Source organism: Malurus melanocephalus, unplaced genomic scaffold, assembly GCF_030028575.1.
Source record: "Malurus melanocephalus ecotype Western Australia unplaced genomic scaffold, MMel_1.1 scaffold_0, whole genome shotgun sequence".
Classification (NCBI taxonomy): Eukaryota; Metazoa; Chordata; class Aves; order Passeriformes; family Maluridae; genus Malurus; species Malurus melanocephalus.
In genome coordinates, this window is record NW_026623232.1 from 4,179,090 (window position 1) to 4,190,328 (window position 11,239).

An 11,239-nucleotide genomic window follows, 5' to 3' on the forward strand; every position below is an offset into this window, starting at 1 on the left:
CCACCACCTGTCATAGGCATGTCCTGTTCCCTCCTTCCGCCCCACCCCCTCCCCTTGCAAAACCTGTAAGTTATGTCTTTAGTTCCTACTCAGTTACTCTTTTACCTAAATGATTGATATACTACAGGGGTATCTAGCTAGCTGCCATGTCAGTTTATGATGGTTATAATATGTGCATATAGCATATTTCAACCCAAAGAAAAAGCTTTGAAAAGCTTGAAAAGCTATTGTGCATCATAAATGTGAGAAACCCTATAGAATCAACATATAAAAAAGGAGATGGAGGCTCCTCATTCTTGACTTAYGCTTGCTTTCCTCGTGCACTTGCCCTAGGAAAGCTGGATATCAACCACAGTTGTGTCAATTCCAGTACACCTTGGTTTGTTACACCTAAAGTCCCAGGCCTTCAGGTGGAACTACACGTKTGGGGAATTACAGATCCATGATGAMGGACTCYACAGATAATCTACTGAATCTTGTTTTCTAGTCTGTCTTCTTTCAACTTCAGGCCAGTATGTCTCATTATGCTTCCTTTTCCTGAGAACTCAAAGAGCAATTTACTACCCCAAATCCTTCCTCATTTTGGTATCTGGGGACTGTGAGCAGATTACCATTCTTTTGGATAAACTTGGGCATGCAGATGCTTGAYTTGGACACAACACCCTTTTCCTGCTCTCTGATATGGTCTGTATAGAGCTGATGTCTCCATGCTCTTTCTGTGTACATTCCTGATCTCTAGGAGCACGCTCATTCTCTAAGGCACAACATCACCCCAGGACCTCATGTTCAATGTCAGCCCTAGATAGCCCTTCAGAGTATGTGCATTTTTGGTTCATTCCTCCCTAAAAACTTCTGGATGTGGAAGAGACTAGATAGAAATCTATCTGAGGCAGAAAACTAATAAAAGAGTCATCTGGGGCGGGGGGGGGGGATGGCAAAATAGAGGTAGAACGCTCATTTCAGTGAATGCTGCTTCATTAATACTGATGCTTATGTCTTGGAGTTTTGTTGCTTGACCATGAATCTTGTCAAATATTAAAGAAGTATATCCCTGTCATAATCATCTGAAAGTCAAAATTGCTGAAGCCAGGTAGATGCCTCATAAGGCTGCAGCTGAAAAAAAAAAAAAAAAAAAAAAAAAAAAAAAAAAAAAAAAAAAAAAAAAAAACCAAAAAAAAACCCCCAAACCAAAGTGATTGTGTAGTTAATCTTGTTGGTTTAGTTGTGTTCCATGGTGATTTTAATTATACTGTAATTCGAGCTAAGTCAAAAGATGATGAGAATAGTGGCTGGGTGGAATGTGAATGTTAGTGGAATGTGAATGGAAAGAAGGGATTTGGGGGGCAAATCTGATGGGCTGGGATATTGCTCTGCTCTCAGAGGGGAGGCGAGGCTGTTCTTGGCATGAGTGTGACAGGGAGGGAGCMATGCCAAGGGGCAGGCAGGGCTGGCAGGAAGGGGTGTCAGTCACTGAGTGGGAAGAGTAATCTTGCACTGTTCATGAAAAGGGGGTGAGAAACACTGCACTGATGCTGGTTAAGGAGAAGGTCAAAAAATAAGACTCAAAGATGTAAGAAAGGATATCACAGGAACAAAACTGCAGAGTTGAATACCAGCACTGAGTACCCACCCTCCTTGGCAGGCACTTTGCATCTGTGAGGCTGAATCCTAAATTCACTTTTTTGTCCTACCTGACAGCAGTCTGTGCTGTCATGTCTAGAGAAGTAYCCAGATGATAACTTAGCTTTCAGGTCCATCAGTAATGGCTGCATTTGATCATCAGTTATGGCACTGGTGGATTCTAAGGCGCTACTGCCCAACTGAGCAATGTTTTGTGCTCTGCAACACTTAAAAGAAGTGTTTCAGTGRGCTGACACGGAGTAGCATTAATTTTTGACCAAAGTATTCCAAAGAATGTTAACATTCTGCTTGAAATACACCTAGCACAGCTGCCTTGGACTGTACAGCCATAAGACACATGAAGCAACCATTCTTAAGTCCWTGCTGCAGCCTTCTAATTGTAATGAGGAGCTACTGAGGGTCAGTATTAAGAAATTCATTGTATTGGTAAACCAAAATATTCTATTTTGGTAGGGCAAAAGAGACAAAGCTCCGAAAACAAAGACTGTCTTCTGTGTTTTTGTGTTGTGTACTGCATTTGTGGCATAGAGGGGCACTCTTCCTACCGAGAGGGAAATGGTAGTTTGTGCTGGCATTTAACATATTTTGTGTCTCACATACCTTTAAAGAAAGACAAAAACAGCCACGGGGATGACAAACRCCCCTAAGAATGGCAGAGCTGACTACATCTCTCTAAGAGAGTCAGTGGGAGGAGGTTCTGTGGACTCCTTTGAAAGCCAAGAACTCCCCCACAGCAAACTTACCCTATCTCACAGGATCAAGACCACAGATTCCCCCACTGATTTCAAGGGCTCTTGTCATACCAAAGTAAAGCCAGCATTAAATGTGTGCCACCTTTGTCCCTGCACTTTGGGGAGCTCTTATCACAGGGGAGACCACGTTTCTGCTTTCAGACTTTGGAAGGACACAAAATCTGTTGCACTTTTTTTCAGTGTCCCAGAACTCAGGCTCTAAAGCAGAAAAGTTATTATGTACAGATTGCAAAATAAATTCTATGGAGTTTGTGAAGAAGTCAATTCAACTTTTTTTTTCCTTTTTACTTCCCACTCTGACAAAAGCAGATCTAAGAGTAGCTACCTGGAAGCCTGGTTGCATTTTCCTTTAGTTACAGCCCCAAGCTTTGTAGATTTAATAGAAAAAAGTCATATTCTAGTTCCTTCTGTTAAATACTTGCATAGATTAGATGTTAAAACACCGTTTTTACAAGGGTAAAGGTAAAGGGCCACAGAAATTAAGAACTGTGTTATTTTAGTAAAAATTACTTGAATTCTGCGTATTATACCCACAATCCCTTTTCCCACTCCGGTATATCGGCTTTTTTTCTGTACACACTCTGTGGCATGTATGCGGTCTTGCTTTTGCTATAGCCATTTCTCGACAGCAGGATCAATCCTGCTCCTGCCAGGTGCTGAAACTGCTGAACTCGCTTTGGCTGAATAAAAGCTGTGGGTGCGACACCCGCAGCTCTTGGCTCCCCTCTGTGGAATGCTACATTTGTATTAACATGTATCTTTCTTTGTGATTTTTTTTTTTTTTAACTGAAAATGATGCCCTTTAAAACCTCTTCCTGGAGAGAGAGAGAGAGAGAGAGGTTGAGAGAGGGAGAAAAATACACTCCCCTTGGAATTTAACCTTAATTTGAACCAAGATCAGTGAAAGAAAAGCACTTTCGTGCATTGTTCACCAGCTCCACCCAGCCAGCCCCTTATCTAACCCGAGTCTCTATTGCCTATAGCTTTGTAACTTTTGCAGTAGTGCTCTCCACATGCTCTTACATGCTTTGAAACCAACGTGGAGACACTGTGACATTGTAATACCAAGAAATGCTAGTGATCCTATTTTGCAAATCCTCAGACTGCACAGTGCAGCTGCCGGGACTGTCCTTCCATAGGTTTATGAAGGGCCTAGTGTGTATTGCAAATAAACAGCAGTGGCTATTTCTGACCCCTGGCAAAGGTGACAGCAGCTTCTGAAGCCCCTGAGTCAGCCTCTGCCTACACCCCAAACCAGGGGATATTTAAACATAAGTAACTGTTCATTTTAAGCTGATTCCTTGGACTTCTTTTGCTTTTTTTGAGGAAAGCAGACAGCCCTTGCTTTGCATGACGTCAGCTCGGGGTCCAGCCTTAAACACACACATAAAAAACCCGAGCTTCCTTGTTTGCTGTTCAGAGGCGGACTTCCACTGTGTGTCTCCTGTTGTCTGCGCTGGGGGCAACAGCCAGCAGATTGCTTTCCTGGTACTTTTTACKTCCTAGAAAAGGCAGACAGCTGCTCCAGGTGTGGTCCACCTTCATGTCGTCCCCTAACCCCTATCAGCCATCTGCTCCCTGCAGTCATCTCCCTTTCCTGGCGTCCCTCAGTTCTCCTGATTTGTGACCACATGGTCCACTTTTCCCTGCTTACTGTCTGCTTTATATCACTTCCTTCCACGTCCTCAGTCTTTCTTCCCAGCCCTCATTGCTTATTATTCTCATCCCTGCTTCTCTCATGCTCTACAGTCACAGGTCGTCTCCCTGGTTCTCTGGGGTCTTATGTGAGCCTGAATTCCCCACACTCACAGCCTTTTGCACTAAGTGCTGCCTCCTTCACCTGCCTGCAGATGTGGCAGACATCTGKCAGAGGGCAATGTGCAGTGCCACCCCTGCTAGAAAAACAGTGTCCATCCAGGGAGCAAACTTCCTAAAACTGAAGGCAGGAATCAGGCATTCATAATGTCTTCTTGAAATAAAGACCAAATATTGTGCAGCTCAGAAGGAAAGAGAGGATACTGCTAAATGCACCAGTGGYTTGCCATGTAACCTCCCTTATTTTAACAACTGCCATCTGCCTTTCTTTTAAAGAGGTTGTGCAAAATGCCTTTTGTTTTTGTTCTAGATAGCCAAGTAATAAAACCCTTCAAGGAAATACTGCATATAGCATTGTTTTTGCAATCCTCGAGTGTTTGAAGGACCCCTTGGAAAGAATGTGAACCAGGAGACAGGACAGAGGAAGCAGGAAAAATCGAAATAAGAAATATCAAGGAGACACGGTCAAGCATGAATCATTTCTTTCGGTTGAGACTAAAGCAAGATCAGATTTCACATCCACCCTCGACGGGGCTGGCATTTTCACACACACGGCAAACCCGTTGGCATGGAGGTTGATTTAATGGTTATTACAGGGTCCATTGGCATATATTTAAGCCCGAGTTAGATAAGGGGGACTGGGGTGGTGGGCGGTCTTCTATTTATTTTAAGAAAACCACAGAAGAACAGTTTAAAAATAAATAAATAACCTTCCAGGTAGGCAGTTTTCGTAGATACCCACCCGCCAAGGAACTGCATCCCCGGCGCCTCGGCGGTGGCCGGGAGCACAAGCGGCCCCACGGGGGAGTGACGGCTGCTGCAGCCCCGCGGGGGGAGCGGGGGGAGGCGGCTCCGAGCCCCGGGTGCCTCCGCCCCAKCCCGCTCCCGGGCTCGGCTGGCAGCGGGAAGAGCAGGAGGCGAAGAGTGAATCCCCCGGCGTGCGGACGCGCTCCAGCCGTTGCCCGCTGTGGGGGGATTCCCTGGCCGGGCACTGCCGACGGTTCCGGGCAGGAGCTGGCTCAGCAGCCGGATCTGGCGGGCGGGGGCACTCAACCCGTGCTTGCAGGAGCTGTGTGTGTGCTTTTAATAAATACAGTCACGAGCTGGCACCTGTGCCAACTCCCTAGCGCTTTGCCAGGGAGGGCTGGAGGGGAGCGGCCCCGCCGTGCCGRGGAGCGCTCCTCGGCTCGCCCGCCCGCTCGCCCTGCCCGCAGTCCCGGCCGCAGCGCCCCCGGCCCGGGGCCGACAATCCCCCACCGCCGTCGGAAGCCCCGGGGCGGGGACGGCCGGGGAGGGGGAAATCCCCCTCGGGCGGTGTGCAGGGTCCCCCGCCCGGGGCGCCGGGGCCGGCGGCGAGCCCGCAGAGCCGCCCGGGAGCCGCCCCGCCCCGGGAGGAGGCGCGGCCGCAGCCGCCGCTCGGACACCGCGAGGGACGGGAGGAGAGGGGAGGGCGCCGGGCAGCGCAGCCTCGTACCCGCCGTGATGGCAAACGCCTCGTCCGCCCCGGCTTTAATTCCTCCTCTGAGCGTTTCGAKGCGCCCCTGTGTTTTGTAAGCCGAGCAATAAATTTGTAATTAAAGTGATGTTATATTGGGGTTTTTTCCCCCTACGTAGATCTTTAATTTTCTAAGTGTCCCGCTCCCTCATTCTGGCTCAGGCTGTCGCAAGTGCCAAACCGCAGCCTGTAGAGCGCAGGTCTTTGCAGCTGACGAGAGCTCCAGCCTGTGTCTTCAGGAAATTAAAGAGCTCTGTGTCTTCGTGTGTCTGTGTATTGACTATTTTCGTAGGGGTTTAGCTGTGGTTTGCAGCTCAATATTGAAAGGCGTTATTGATACTTGGAGAGGAAAATTGAGAAAACTTTTTTTTTTTTTTCCTTCTTTAAAACATTCTCTCTGTGGTTTTCCCTGTTCTCTATTTTTTTTCCTTTCAAAGGTTACAAGCATGGGAAGAGTGCTGTAATACTTCACCTCATCGACATGTACTGTCTATTCGTGGAAGTCCAGAAGATCTCACTGCTAAGAATTATTCAATCCAAAATATATGTATTTTGTTTATTTGTTCTTAGATTTCCCAGTGACAAACGATTCACCTGGTTAAGTACAGACAGTGACCTTCCTCCTTCTGAAACTACAAATTTTAAAAGGAACACTCCTTTTCCAWACGTGTCTTTTATGATTAATATAATAACTTTTATTCTATTCCAGCATTTCTAGAATGAAGAGAACATATACAATGAGAACGTATTTATGACTTAGAAAACATATTAATATATTTGAAGTCTTGCATCTTACCAGAAGCCTAAAGGAGTTGGCAAACCTTTAAGCCAAAACAGTAGACTGAAATATTCCAGCTTCTTGGGTGAATATGTATCTGCCAAAAACTTAAGAACTACTGTATGGATAACCWATTATCAAACAATAGGTGGAAAACAATGTTTACTTTCTTTATTTTCAGTGAAAGAAACTTATTTTCATAGGCTCAAGATGAGTCTGAAAAATCATACATTTTTTTCAATCTTCCAAAATCTGAACTACTGCTTAAATATATTGAAAGTCTCTTGCTAGYGCATGGCAGAGGCCCACACAGTTGTCTCCTCATGAGCCTGCTTTAAGCAGCTTACCTCACAGTGTCACCCGCCCCTTGAGAAGTCTTGAGCCCAGTTTAWCGTGAACTAGGGGATCTCATTCACCACAACACCAGTGGTGTGTGTTTGTGCTCGTTTGTGTATGTGTGCCTGTGTCTGAGACTGYCCCAGTAGGGAAGGAACTCATCAGTAGGCTGGGACCCCCCAGATTCCTAGAAGCAACTGAAGGAAACCCACTCATCTAGGCTGCTGGTAATGGAAGGGAAGAATCTTCATCCCAGAGTCCTCCCAGCCRTCCTTCACAACCTTAAACACCTCTTTCCCTTGGTTATTGCCATTAAGAGGGTGATCTCAGATCATCTCACATTTTGCCTGTGTWCTCAAGGACTGTGTCCAGGAAAGGAGAAGCATTTGGAGATTGGATTCATTCAATTCATTACATTGATGACTCTTGGTTGTCTCAGCTGTCCATCCTGGATCTTGAGTGGTTCTGAGCTAGTGGCTTGCACTCATAGAGGCACACAAGAGTTTTCCTGCATCAACTTGTATGTCCCTGCTTTGCATTTAATTTTTGAGATCATGGTCTGAGCAAGTCATTCCTACTTTGTCTGTTGTCAAAGGGCATCAGCAGCCTGGAAAGGTGAGGGGATGAGCAGGGGCACTGAGGGTGAAGGAGCCAGGTTATGACTGCCCACATCTCTCTCCATGGTGCCCCACACCCACGGGAGGTCATGAGAGCCCACAGGACACACACACCACCAAGCCCCCCAGCCCCAATTTGCCTATCACAGATTGATGCCAGGGCCAGTTTTGTGACAGGCTGAAGCCAGTGGGTTGAAATCCAGAATCCATTTGTTGCTGGGAAAGATGGAAATGTTCTGAGCAGCTTTGTCTGATATGTGTACACAGGTTGTTCTCTCTGCTGAAATACCCAAGAAAACTCAAGTGTATTTCCCCCAGATACGTACCGCTCAGCACAGGTGTGGGCCAAGGTTTGGGCCACCACGATGCTCTACCAGTGCTCAGCCACTGGAAAATAAAGAGGGTTTTGTCCTAAACCTGTTCTGGTTTTACAGTTTCTACCAGAATTTGGGATATGCTGATAATTGCAGGGGGGGAAAGAATCAGCTGTCATTCCAAATGAAAGTGATACTTTAAAATCCAACAACCTTTGTACCAGTCTCACTGGAAAAACAGAATGCTAAAAATTGGATCTACAGAGCTGCCTTTGACCTCTGGTTGTTAAATCATGATTTTTTAAAAAATTGAATTCTGTTTAATTTGGCAAATCTCTTKTGTTTGTTTTTACTTAGCACTGCATAGCATTACATGCAACTTTTTGCTCTGGAAGGGGTGAAGGGCATGAAACTCTGGACAGATTTAAACCAGAAAGAAATGCAGGCTAACTAATGTCTGAGTGGTCCAGGGAGCTGGAGATGGTGTTGTGTCCTCTTTTTTACTAGAAAGAAATCTGGCGTGAAAGCAGGATCTTTGTTGCCTAGGAATTAAGTTGTTGCTGCTGCTTATTCCTTACCTGAACTCCTAATCCCCTGTTTGTGCTGTGGCACAAAACAAATTATTTCACACAGACCAAAGGACAGCCTTGTAACTATTAAAGTCTATTGTGTAAAAGTATAAATGGCACATTGATCGTTAAGGTAAGCTGACTTGTAAAGAGTAATTCCTGGATGTGAACTATATGGCCATTTAACGTACACTTTGGAGAAGTCATTATGCATGGGGAGGTAAATTACAAACAGTAAAATGCTGAGTTAGCCAGTTAACATGTGGGTTTGGTCTAAATAGACCCCAGCAGAAATAATGTGAGGTCTGCTTCTACTTTTGCAGAAAGCACAAGTATTTTGATACTGCCTCCCCTGGGAATAAACACCTTATCTGAGAGTTCTTAAAATTTCTCAAATAAATAGGGAGCCACTTCACCTGAAATTAAAAAAAAAAAAAATCCAAACAAACAAAAAAAACCCCATCTCTATGGCACTTTACAAAGTGGGAAATATCCTGAAATCCTTGAACCTCGGACTCTGCTGAGGTCCATGTAATCTCGGTCACACTCATTAGGAAAAGAAAAAAGAAAAAATCTACCCCCTGCCCAGGGAGTGTTTAAAAGGATGAGTGTGGATCCACTGAAACCAGCCCTGTGAAGGTCAGCTTTGTCTTGTAAGAGGAAAGGTGACAGGGTCAGCGTTATTGCACATGATGAAACCCCCACCGGGGGTGGAGGAGGTCATCTCTCTCCTCCTGTCTTCTCGTTTTGCCGATGTTTCCCCTTTTGGGGGGCAAACCTCCGAACGAAGGTGATGAGATTTTTTTTTTTTTTTTATTTCCAGAAGGAAACCCTCGACTGACCAATTTAGGGTTCCAGACTCCCCATATAGGGTGAGGTGGGAGAACTCCTGCTTCCCACAGCACAATTTGACTTTTGGGACACGTGCTGTCCCTGTGACCCTCTAGAGAAGGCAGGAGTTTCTGAGTGACCCATCCGATTTGCTGGTCCCCTTCGTGTGGCTGCCAATGCCTAGAGGGCAATGCCTCGGAAAAGCATCTCCGGAGGTTCTGGCTGCTCCCACTTCCGCACCTGCATAAGCTCTTTTGGGGCACCTGTAGTGGCGCTGGGAAGTTTGGAAACACAGGCAGGTTCTGTGGTGGGATGGATGCGTGTGTGCCGGTAGCAGAGACCCCTCAGACACGGGGATTTGCATCTCCAGCCCGTCTCGCCGCCGCTSCCCGTGCCCGCTGACACGCGTGTAACGCGCCCGCGCAGGGCCCCATCACCGTCGTTGGACGTGCAATGACTTTTGCCTCTCATGGCTATATTTTGCTTGGCTTTGAAAATTAGCCTGTTTGGATAACACCCGATAGAAAACATTTACGCTGGAAGCCAAACAGGCAAATATTTTAATCTCTCATATTAACACAGCGGTTTTCCAATCGGTTGATTTTTGTGCTCTATTATTTATTTATTTGTGTACGCGTTATTCATTCATTCGCTCCATTCGTTCATTCATTCATTCATTCGCTCCGTGATTCATTCATTCCTCCATCTCTTTCCCTCCATCGCTGGGCYCGCGGCAGCCCGGGGTGCGCCCGCCACCCCCGTAAGAGGCGGCCCCCGGTTTGTTGCATTCCCGGAGCCTGGGGCGGACCCCGTAGCTGACAGAGCCCACTCCGACCCCTAGGACAGGTTCCTGGGTATCCCTGCGGTCCCTGGAGGAGGCGGGTGGCGCCGGAGAGAGATCTGTTTGCCTGCTTGGCTGCTCTGTGCCTGCGGCTGCTCCCACCGCCGCTGTGTCCCCGCCAGTCAGCCCGAGCAGGGAGGAACGGCGGGCACTGCGCTGCACCCGGGCAAAGTCCGAGCAGCGACCCTCGCCCCTGGCACGGGGCTTCGGGTGTGCGGGGAGCGGAGCGGCGGGACCCTCCGGGCCCGGGGGCGTCCCTGGAGGGAAATGTCAAGAACCTCCCAGCCCACTGCTGCCGGCTCGGCCGGCGGAGGGGCAGCGCGCAGTCAGACCACCAACATGCCTGGAGCCGTGCAATCCTCCACTTAATACACTTCTGCAATTTAAACTTCTGGGGACCCCCTCCTTTCAAGCCGATTTGTGATATAGGTGTTTTCTCATTACACTCCCCCCACCCTTTCCTTTGAAATGCACCCCCGCCCAACCCTCCCGCTCCCTTTCTTCTGAGCCCGCTCTCTAATTCTAGATGAGTATTACTTTGCTCTTTTCGTTGGCCAAGCACAATTGTGTTATTGGAGATAATGAATTCAATCCCCATCAAAGAGTATTAGGAGCGCCTTGGCCCTGTAGTGCCTTTTTTCAAACCGGGAATGAAAGGCAGAGAGAAAATTCTCTGGGTAGCCTCTGCGCTGGCAGCTTTTGAAGTGAAGGGAGGCGGGCATTGTTGTTCACATTTTTGTCCATACGGCTGAAGAAAGACCGGCGGCTTTTGATGAGAAGATGAGAACCGCCTCGTAAGTTGAGCAACAAGTTAGATGGCGAAGTCTTCCCGCTGCCTACTGCCTGTGGATAACATATGTCCCGCATTAATAGGGGCTCAAGGGAACAATTGCCCTGGGGGTGGGGTGGGGAGAGCTCTGCTCTGCATAGTCCAGCAGCTCTTTCCCCCCCGTCCTTTGGACACCGAAGCCCCGATGGGGGTGTTTTTAAGGGAGACCCGAGGAGATGCTCCCTGGCTCTTGGATCGTTCGTGTGTCCACGGGGCCAAGGGACGGGGAAGCGGCATGCACCGTCCCCAGGCTCTCCTGAGGGAGAACAGGGGGACCTCGGTGAGATGTGCTGKGTCACTTCTGCTCGCCGTTCCGTTCTGCCGGGGCTCCGGGTGGCCGGAGCGTGATGTTAGGTCTTCTGCCATGTGTTTGGAGGGGAGGCTATCCCTCCTTTCTAAATAAGAGTCTTTATTATTAGTT